This window comes from Hibiscus syriacus, unplaced genomic scaffold (genome assembly GCF_006381635.1).
Source record: "Hibiscus syriacus cultivar Baekdansim isolate YM2019G1 unplaced genomic scaffold, ASM638163v2 tig00110015_pilon, whole genome shotgun sequence".
Classification (NCBI taxonomy): domain Eukaryota; kingdom Viridiplantae; phylum Streptophyta; class Magnoliopsida; order Malvales; family Malvaceae; genus Hibiscus; species Hibiscus syriacus.
In genome coordinates, this window is record NW_024062564.1 from 404,061 (window position 1) to 415,827 (window position 11,767).

The 11,767-nt window shown below is 35.3% G+C and overlaps 1 pseudogene; it reads right to left on the bottom strand.

Moving 5' to 3' along the window:
• Positions 1-5,065: 5,065 nt before the first annotated feature.
• On the bottom strand, positions 5,066-11,767 carry LOC120212748 (annotated as a pseudogene).

The window sequence follows — 11,767 nt, forward strand, 5'->3', positions numbered from 1 at the left end:
ACCCTCACTGCAATCAGAATTATCATCATCGACCACGTTCACAGACTTCGATGAGCCATCACGCTTCTCATCAGTCTGCTTTTTCAACTTCGGACATTCTCGCTTCATATGTCCCGCCTCCTTGCACTTGTAACAGTGAATCATCTTCTTATCCCTGGATTTGGATCTGGAATTCCGCTTCCCGGACCCTGCCTTCTTTGGCTTCCGTCCACGATCTCGATTACCCTTGACATATAAGCTATCGGCTTGAGAGCTTTCCCCTGCATTCTGCTTCCGCTGGTTGTGAGCCAACAAGGTTGCAGTAATCTCCTCAACGTTGATAGTCTCTTTTCCATATGTAAGAGTAGTCACCATGTGTTCGTAAGAGGGAGGCAACGAACACAACAGAATCATCGCTCTGTCTTCATCCTCAATTTTCACATCAAGCCAAGCCAGATCAGAAACGATTTGATTGAAGACATTCACGTGTTGCGCCAAATCATGATCGTCCTGCATCTTTAGCCCATACAGCCGCTGCTTCAGATACAGTTTTGTCGTTAAGGATTTGGACATAAACTGACTTTCCAACTTCCTCCAAATTTCGTCTGGAGACGATAGATGCATGACGTATACATTACCTCGTCCGCCAAACATAATCGTATGGTCCTGCCGCCGCTGTTGCAATTCTTCCCAATCTTCCTCATCTATCGACGCCGGCTTTGAAGGTCGCAAAGCCTTCAAGATCCCTTGCTGCGCCAATAGATCCTTTACCCTCGTTTGCCATAATCCGAAGTTACCCTGACCATCAAATTTCGTGACTTCGAATTTTTCTCCTTACATCTGATACCAATTGTTGACGAAAACGGGTAAAGAAAACAAAAGAACACGAGAATTTTACGAGGTTCGGCAATGTGCTTACGTCCTCGTGCCTAGGCGGCGCTAGAAGTTTATTCAATGATGTTTTAGGTCTAGGTTACATCTCTATTATAATAGAAAACCTGGTACATAATTACAAAATCAACCCTGTACCGTACGAGGGCTACACCCCCGCACCCCCAACCCACATAATTCGTAACCCCACAACGAGACTTTCTTTGTAAGGACAGTTGATGTTCGCTCCATCTCCTATCCTCTTTACTGGTATATTTATGAGCCATACCTAACACACTCATGTTACCTAGATTAAGATAGACAAAAGGGCACTTCCTAGAGTCTTTATTGGATATATCAATGTTGCAAATGCTTATAAAATTTTTCCAACCACAGAATGGAAAAATTGTTATAAGAAAAGATATTCATTTTTTTAGAATATGAAAAGTGGAATTGGGACGAGACAAGTGGTCCAACTACTGTAGATTTAAAGCTTAAGTTACCCTCTTCAACCATAGATGAAGATGAAAATTGGTTGAATGAGTTGGTGGATGATGCTCCAACAAGGGGTATTAGATTGCTTACTAAAATTTATACAAGATGTAATGTAGTTGTATGTGAACCTGCAGATTTTTCTATGGCAATGAAAGACACAAATGGGTGGCTGCAATGAAGGAGGAGTTTTCATGATTGGGAATAACAAAATATTGGAGTTGGTTGATCGTCCCAAGTTAGAAAAGGCGATTGGATTCAAATGGTGTAGAACCAGCTTAATGTTGATGGCTCAATCAAAAAGCATAAAGCATGACTTGTGGTCATATGCTATGCACAAGTTATGGCATGGACTATTCAGACAGTTTCGCGCAAGTTCGTCGTTTGGACACGATAAACTTTTTCTTGTTGTAGCGGCTCAAATGAATTGGAGAGTGTATCAACTTGATGTAAATCAAATTTTAAATAGCCTTTTACAGGAAGAAATTTACGTTGAGCAGTCTGAAGGCTTTGCGAAGAAGGGAGAGGAACACAATGTGTTTTTCTCAAGAAAGCCCTCTACGGACGCTGAGCTTGAGCTTTGAAAGAAGTCTATCAGAGACTACTCATTATGTCAAAAGTCATGGTAATTGTAACACCCTCAATTTTTCTTTGTTCTTCATTTGTTTTTATTTAATAAATTTTGGGGACCATTTTCCAAAATCTGAAAATGTTAGGACATTCTTTTAATTTTCTTGAAGTTCAGGCCCTAAATTTCACCATTTTATTCCTACTAAGAAAATAAAAAAATGGAAATGTTAGGCTGAGGTGGTTAAACTTGTGACTTAGGGAGATGACCACTCATGCCTTAGCCACTAGGCTAGGCCACTGTGGATGTAAGGAAAAGCCAAAAAAAAATTAAGCTTTTTGGTTGGAATTTTAAATCCCCAAACTCTTCCCGCAATTAGAATCAACCTAAAACCTTAGAACCAAAATCCTTAAATTTTATTAAATTGTCACCGGCGACCACTACAAAACCACCGTCCTCTAACCAACGTGTTGTGTACCACCCCCATCGACATGTTCGTCGTATAGCACAATCAAAACCCGGCCACTTACTCATTGTGTAGTCATGTCGTTTGCCAGAAATTAACATTCAAAGGTCTCCTCGAAAATAAAAAAAAAGTGGCTTTTCTCGTCATTTCAGGCCTATTGGGTCGCCCGTACATCTCACCACCCTTCTCACTGAGTTTCTAGGGTTGTTTAGACCATAACCCAACCTTTTGGATCTCTCACCATTGCTGCCTCTATCGTTCGTCGTTGAGGGCAAGCCCGATTCACCCAATTTCTGATCTCTATTTTTTTATATATAATATATCTATCTCCAGATCTTTGATATTACTAGTTATTGTTTATTATTTGTATGATCTGGTTTTTATTGGGGTATTGTTTGGGTAGGATTCTGGAATTCTAAAGTTTAACTCTGATAAAACTGGTAATTCCTTACGGACCTAAGGTAGCCCTTGGGGAGACTCTTAGGCACCAAGTTACTCCCTTGGGTAGGCTCTAAGGACCCAAGGTACTCCCTTATGTTGGCTCCTACACCCAATAGGTCTAGGGTAAGTCCTTAAGGATGCAATTATGAGGAATTGCATATGAAGTGTTTGAGTGGAGGGTATTAATGTATTTTTTACTGAAATAAACTATTATTTATGGTTTTCTTGTAACACACTAGACCCCCAAACTCAATCTTCTAAATATGTCTCTCTGAACGTTTCATTTGAATCGTAAACTTCCTAACTGTTACATGAAGGCCAATTTTATTTGTATATTAGAGTTTGAAACTAGCTTTGATACTGAATATTAATGGACTATGTTTTTAATATATGTATGATTTTCTGGACTTGTGTTTTTATTTATAAATTATTTTACGATATTTAAATGGTTTTAATAAAATTTTATTTTTCTCAGATTTTTATTGTGGGTCACTCAGGTGGCCCTAATGTGACACCTCGGATTGGATTGGGTCACCATATTAGTCTGGGTCACTCAGGGGCCCTAATGTGACACCTCGGATGGATTGGGTCACCCATATTAGTCTGGAGGTGTTACAACAATGATGTTCTCATAGTCTCTCTTTTTGTTGACGATCTCTTGCTAATGAGAAATGATCATGAATACAAGAACAATTCAAGCAAGAGATGATGAAGGTTTATGAGATTACAAATCTTGGGTTGATGTCATTTTTTTTCTTGGAATGGAAATTAAACACGCTGAGCATGAAGTATTCATCTGCCAAAAGAAGTATGCTAAAGAAATTTTGAAAAAGTTCAAGCTTGAAGAATGCAAGAAAGTGTGCACTCCAATAAATCAAAAGGAGACAATTTGGAAATAAGATGGAGCTGATAAAGTTGATGAAGGATATTTCATAAGCTTAATTGGTTTCTTGATGTATCTTACAACAATACATCCTGATATTTTAAATGATGTAAGCATTTTGTCTTGATTTATGCATTGTGCTAGTGAACTGCATCTTAGGGCTAAGAAGAGATTAGTTCGTTATATCAAAAGGCACGAGTAATTTTGGTGTCAAATTTTAAAAGAAACATGGAGTTCAAGCATGTTGCCTTCTCTGATAGTGATTGGGGAGGTTCATTGATGACATGAGTACTTCAGGCTATTGTTTCACTTTTAGATCAGGTGTTTTGATAACTTTCCAAAAGAGTTATCTTTTAGGATCCTTTTGCTTAGGTTAAGTTTGAACTTGAGCATCATTATGAACATATAAGGATCATTTGTACATACTTTTGAATTATTTTGCATCATGAGAATTAGTGAGGTGCTTTGGGTTGTGATTGAATTTATTGCTGAAAATTATACATTGATACTGTAGCATTGCTTGAAGCTGCAGGTAATGTTGTGCAGAGGCTACAACAATCGCTGACTCACCAGGAAGTTAAAAGAATCTTCTAGAATGGACAGTAGTCCAATGGTCTAAAATCCCATGAAACATGGAGAAAAACTGTTGGTTGGGGGCCAAATTCCTTAGTCTATAAATTGGGGAGCTTTTTGTACCATTTCGTCGTTAGATTTTCTATCTCCAATCATTTTCTCCACCACTTTCGAACCATTATGATAGCCTAAGTCCCTCGCTGGAGAGCGCTGCAATAGCCCGGGAACTTGCCGATTAGCATCGACGTTCAAGAAGAATCTTTCTCTATTCTTGCCATAAAGGGGCGACCAGTATAGTTGTTCTAATACAAAATTGACAATGATGCAGGAATTTCTCTATTATGTCAAAGGGCACCATTGGACTATTATTAAAACTATATTGTATGCATATTGATATGTGATTAGTAATATGTGTTTAATGATGATGTTTGATCCATCTTGATTATGACTTTTGAAAGTTACGATACATGAAGTTTATGTATGGTATGAATATGGTAAAATGGTATAGTATCACCCTATGATCAACAAGGTAAATTAGTGTATAAGTTTATGCACATGATATGAACGAAATACAAGGTACATGTTGTAAGTATGATTTAACATTAAATGGGTATGAGTGAATAAAAAATGCTTATACATTTAATATGCTTCGATTTATGAACGGGAGGGATCAAAATAGTACTCACATTTCATAAAAAAAATATATTCAAACAGGAGGAATAAAAAATGGCTTATTTCAAAACAATTGGAACAAATTTTATCAAAATAATTTCATGAAACAATTACTTAGTATTTAATAATTCACCGTTCTGCAGTTGGTGCGAATTTTTCCTGGTTTCCAGTCAAAGGCTTCAAGTTTCCCATCTTAATCATGGACTTTGCAAAATCATTTCAAAACACGTGAGGGTACAATCTGTAAGTATTGACGAGATCGTTGGTGGAGCCACCACTGAAAAGAGCTTGATCCGAAATGAGTAAACCCCTTTGCTTCACCAGGTTGTTGAAATACACATTGTCAAACCGTGCAGGCGTTGGGTCTAAAGGAGCAAGATTAGTGTCTCCTCCAGTGCGAGGACAGGTCGCTCTTCTATTTTCCACAAACGCAGGGTCGATGTTCGTTGCGTTATAAATTCGGTTTCTAAAGGTAAAACTGTCGTAAACGGTTTTCGTCCGGGCACGAATTTTTTTACTTGGCGAAAAAAGTGATGTGGATAAATGGTTTTTTAAAATAATTTGGGAGTCGCCATCGGCCTTTTAGATCAGGTAGGTCGAATACCTAAAAATCATCATTTAAAAGAGTTTTTAACAAAACATCGATTAAAATATAATCTGATCTACGGTTTTAACCAAAAATTCGTTCTTTTTAATAATAAAAAGGGATTTGTGGTCGATTACGTTTAGGGAATGATTAGCACCCCTACAATGCCCAAAATTGGTACTTTTTAATTATAAATTGTCTCTATTATTAGAAATAAAAAAATTCAAATATATTTAATTTATAATTATGTTATTTCAAATTTTATTACTATAATTTTTAAGAAAATATATTAATTTAAATATATTTATAACAATATTATTATTTAGAAATATCAGAAAAGGACTTCTAGGTGCCTTAAGACAGCTCTTTTCTTCAATATTAAAAAATAAATAAATGACTAAAACATTTTCTTAAGATAATAAAAATTTATTTTAATATAGTAAGATATTTATTTATTCAAAAATATCAGAAAAAGGCTTTATAGGTATCTTAAGACAGCTCTTTTCTTCGATATTAATAAAATAAATATTAAAAATTTAATAATTTAATAAAACTAAATTATAATTTTATAATGTTTAATTTTAAAATACCAGAATAGGACATCCAGTTGTTTTAAGACTACCATTTTCTTTGATATTGAAAATAAATAAACATTATTATTTAAAAGAATATAGGTATATATATTTATATGAATAAGATAATAATAATAAAATAATTATGAAAATAATAATTTAAACATATAAAATTAAAATGTAAATAAACAATGAGTAAAATAAATAAATTAAAATTAAATATAAAAGTAATAAAACTTATAATTAAAATTGGTGACTAAATTATGACATATCAAGATTAAAAGCTCTAGTTTGAAATATTATTAAAACTAGGTGTTACTAATGTAATTAATCCTTAATTAATTAATTAGAGGTCAAAATAAAAATTATTAAAGTTATAAGGACTAAATACGATATTACCCTAAATATATATTATACAGGCTAGGACTAAATTATAAACTAAATAAAATCGAAAGACCGAATTAAAAGGTTCAAGATTTGATTTCAGTGACCAAAATGAAAAGTTACAAAACTGTAGTGGCAGCGGATATAGTTTACCCACGCGAGAAATTACAGATATACCCCTCCCTCAAAACGACATCGTTTGGGAGGTATTTAAAATCCCCAAAAGGCTGGCCCTTAAGGGCCAGCTTTCATTTTCTCTCTTCTGGTTCTCTCTCTAACGAGAGAACCAGAATTCTCTGCCTTCTCTCTAGCTTCCCTCATCGGAGGGAAGCCAGTCCCGGCCGCCCACCGTATTCCGGCTCTGATCGCTGCCGGTCACGGGGGATGTGGCGGATTTCGAGAAATCACTCCAAATATCCCTTTTTCGATCCTAAGGCCAGATATGGCCTTCTTTTACCTAAACATACCTAGATCGTCTTAGATCTAAAAGAAACCCGAAGGTTTTTTTTACCTTCGATTTAGTGACGATTCCGACGACGTTTGATTTCCAGTGAGCGGAACCTCTAAGGTGAGTTCTTCTTTTTCTTTGCTTTTTCTTCGTTTTGGTTTTGCTGCTGGTTGTATGGTTGTTGCTTGTTGTTTTTTTTTGTGGACTCTTGCTCTCCGTTTTCTATTGCCGCTCTTTTATTTTGCAGGTGAGTCGAGGCTTTTATAGCCTCGACGAATCATTCCTCGGACCGGTCACAGAAGGGAAACCTCGGTGAGTCACCAAAGCTAGGCTGGTGACTCACCGTAGGGAAGGCTGTTGGTTGCCATCTGGCGTTCTGGAGTGTTCCTTGAGGCTACGGCGTGGTAGCAAGGCGTCGGCAGCAACTGGTTGGACCATCTGGCTTGGGAAGTGTCGGCAGAGGCGGCTGTTGGGAGTTCTTGGAGGCGGCGACAGCGCTGGCTGAGGCGGTTGGATGATAACCTAGGGTTAGGAAACCCTAGGGCTTCCTTTGCTGGAACCATCTGTGGACCGTTGGATCTCTCAGATCCAACGGCTGAGATCATTGGCGGCTGGGGTTGAAATGATAAAATCCTAACTGGGTTTTAGGGTTTATTTTGGGCCGACTCTGTTGGGCCTGATTGATTGGGCCAGTTCTGGTTATGTAAAACGGGCCTCCGGGTATTGGGCTTGTAATAATATATTTAATAATAATAATAATAATAATAATAATATTTATAATAATAATAATAATTTTAATAATAATAAACGAAAAATTAGTGTTTACAAAAACATTGTGCAAAACCAATGGTATGGCCACCGGAGAGAGTTACCAGATCTCTCTCGTTTAGACCTTGATTCTTGAAGTTGTTGATTAATGCAGAAAGATCCATGAATGGAGCCGGGAGGTCGGTATCGGCTTGCGTTCGACTCGCTGTCGTCGAATCTCTCCGACCAAGTCGCACTTTCCATGACGGTCCTCCAAGCTGCACACACATGTATACATTTTAATTAGCAAAATGCATGAAATTTAACGAAGTTTTGATAATTAGAAGGGTTAATGATTGCCAATACGCACTGCAACTACAGAATCTCGAGCTGCAACAGCTACTATATCAGCACAAGAAACCACCGGGCGTCCACAAATCTTGTCGACCTCCACCTTAATTTCGTCGATCACTCGAATCCTTGAGCAGAATTTTGATTGAGGCGAGAGTTCTTTTCACTGTCAATGGTGGACGAAGGATCAAGAAGAATCGAAGCACATCCCTGCATTACAATCAAGTTAAAACCGCCATGTTCAAGATTACTTGAAAACATTCAGAATTAAAATGTACTTTACATTGACGAAACAGTCGTGGAAGTGAAGACGAAGTAATGAAGCTCCCATGCGGCGCTCTTTATACACAGCAGCCTGCACTACTTTTTTGATGGTCGGCAAAGTGAGGACAAATGTTTTGATAGTAATAAGGAGATAATGAGAAAGCTTTGTTGCAAGGCTCGACAAGACAATGATTTGTAGGAGGATTAGGCCACGAGAATCTATCGCAAAGTAATTATGCTTTTGAGTTGAAGTTCGTTGATCGAGTTTGGGTGGATTTTTCAAGGTGGTGGTGTTGGTTATTTATAGTGGTAACCAGTGGGATTATTTTAATGATTTGGTAATGGTGGAATTGGCCATTTCGACTGGTTCTTACAAGTTAACCTTAACCTCTTCAATTTTCTCATACTGCCTCAACCAGTTAATCTTTACACCGTGTTTGCCAATTACTAGGTCAAAATTTATAATTCATCACCCTACTTCGTCCAATTTGGTCAGTTAATCTTTACACCGTGTTTTATGTTAATATCATGGATTTTACTTACAAGAATCTTACATGTTAATATAACTTTTTATATTGTATTTTTTAGAATTCATTGAGTATTGTTCTTGTTAAAATTTTTGAGTTTGAACATTATGTATATAAGATATGTGTTGTAATCATCTCATACTATTAAAAATATATTTAATTTTAAAATTTATAACATGACAAAAAAATAAGTAATACAACTTAACCAAATGAATGAAACTCCACGGAATCATTGTCAATAGATAATAACATGAATTTAAAATTTTATTAAAAGTCATAAAATTAAAAAATAAAACTATTTAAAGGCTTTGGAAAGTAGAATTTTGTGTATATGTAAAAAATCAAAAATCTATGTAACCGTTTATAAAATATATTTCTTGTAATTTTGGTTCTATAATCTTAATTTTCTGATTATACAACAATTAAAGTACATGGACACGTTCTACAAGTTAAGTATACAGATTAATTCAGGGAGTTCAGAACCTGTAAATTCAATTTTGATTTATTATAGGTTGTGTGTTAGCTTCATTGTTGGTTCTATAATTCTTAATTTTCTGATTATACAACAATTAAAGTACATGGACAAGTTCTACAAGTTAAGTATACAGATAATTCAGGGAGTTCAGAACCTGTAAATTCAATTTTGATTTATTATAGGGGTTGTGTGTGGCTTCATTGTTGTATCTGTAATAATGGTGTAGTTCCAGGTGGTTGTTCTTGTTGTTCTATGGTCATGTCGGACCTTATTCCATCCCAAGGTTCACTCTTTCCTTACTTAGGATAGGGAGGTTTTTAATGAGGTCCTTGGGGATGACGTATTTTGTAATCTCTTATACAAAGTAACCATTTTTCAAAAAAAAAAGTATACAGATTAATTATTGGTTTTGACCGCTTAACAATTCAACTCTTTTTTTTAGAATTTGTCACATTCATATGTGATGTAATGTATGAGAAAGTAATGTTTAAGAATGTTACTCTTAAAAAAAAGTAATATTATAGTATCCGGTATATATAAAAGCTAATTAAGAATTTAATTAAGAATGTAATGAGAATTTGTCACGGTTGAGATTGTTCATTCCAAATCTATAGTCATTGATTACGTTTTTTTGTTCAAGTTTACTTTCGAAATATGATATAAAATATTAACAAGATAGTGAAGGCGTGCAAACTGGTTTAAATAATGAAATTTTCGATATTATTGTTATTATTATTATTATTATTATTATTTCTCCTGGCTTTATCGCTTTGATTATTATTATTATTATTAACAAAGCCTGGAATAGTAGACTAAGAATAAAGGACTATCCTCCATGTAATACTGCGGAAAGAAAGGTCACCACCTTTCAAGTACTGGAGAAGACCAGATGAAAAGTAACAAGTATAACAAATGGGACATGAAGGTGTTATTTCCAAGTATAAAAACACTAACAAGATGAAGCACAAGTAGCAGATTAAGAAAAAATGATCAGTTTTTGTTGCAACTTGTTTTACTAGTCACAAAATGAGTGAACACAGGATAATAAGTGAAAATGAATTTGAAAAATAAGTGAGGTGGAAAAGGAATTTGGAGGTATGACCGATAGTTGAAGAATATAAGTCAGATTAGATTTAAGTTTAAGTTTGACTTTGAAAAATGATGAATCTGGATTTAAATTCATGTTTGAAGAATTTTGAATTTGAGACTGGATTTGTATATGTCATGATGAAATTGATTTCAACAATTAATTTGATTGATTTTTTTATGTTTTAAGAAAGAACTTTTTTTACCATTATACCAACATTTTTAACGAGTAATCATGTTTTATGATTTAATGCGCAAGATTTCATTAAAAGTAATGGGAAGGATTATTCATATTTAAATTTGAGGCATCAATTCGGATTCGAGTATTAGATGTAAGGGGTGTAAGTGTTCAATATTAAAAGGGTTGAGAGTTATATTTAAACAAATACTACTTTGTACTTGCACCAAAGTAATTAAAAAAACTTGAGATTTGTGTTAGTATACATGGGGTGTTGAAAATCAACCCAACCCATTACAAAGCACAACCTACTCAATCCATTTTATCTAAAGGCAACACAATGCAAGTTTCTCAATTTAATGGAGTAGGTGGAGTAGGGGGCAATAATGATGACTATCAATTTAATGGAGTAGGTGGCAATAATGGAATGCTATCAATTTAATGGAGTAGGTGGCAATAATGTATGACTAGCAATTTAATGGAGTAGGTGAAGTAGGTGGTAATGATGAGGAATATTCTCAATTAATATTTGTATAGTGTAGGTTGCATGGGTGAGGACTATAAATACCCCTTGCATTTGAGTTATGAATCATCCAAAAATTTCAGGTAGTCTTAAGTATAAGTGTGAGCTTTCTATTGAGTGTTTATTCCTCTTTAAATTGTGAGGTATTTGGAAATTGTTGTAGTGACTTTTATGTGGGTATAATACAAGTAATTGTTACTTGTTTGGGTCAAATATTAGTAAGGTTAGAGTTGTATACTCTAAATTTTACTCAACAATTGACATCAGAGCCACATTAAGGTCTCTTGAAATTCTGAGTATGCTTTGTAGCTGCAGTTTTAACTGATCTTCCACATTAGAAAATATTTTTTAAGAGATTGTTGTCGGGGTTATTGCAAACCTTGTGGAGCTTCTTTGTGTTTAGAGTAATTTAGTACTCTGCACGTTTGTTACTCAAGCTTGTTCGGTGTAGTCAAAGCCTTGCCGTTAAGATGGGTGACCTTCAAGTAGTTGGAGGAATCAAGAAGCTCAACAACAAAAACTACAACATGTGGACAACATATGGAGTCATAGTTACAAGGTCAGGACCTTTGAGGTTGTCGGGTGGTGGTGAAGTTACACAAACCGGCGGCAGAAGAGCCAATGAAATCTTGCGAAAATGGAAAATTAAAGCAGGCAAAGCGATGTTTACTTTAAAGACCAT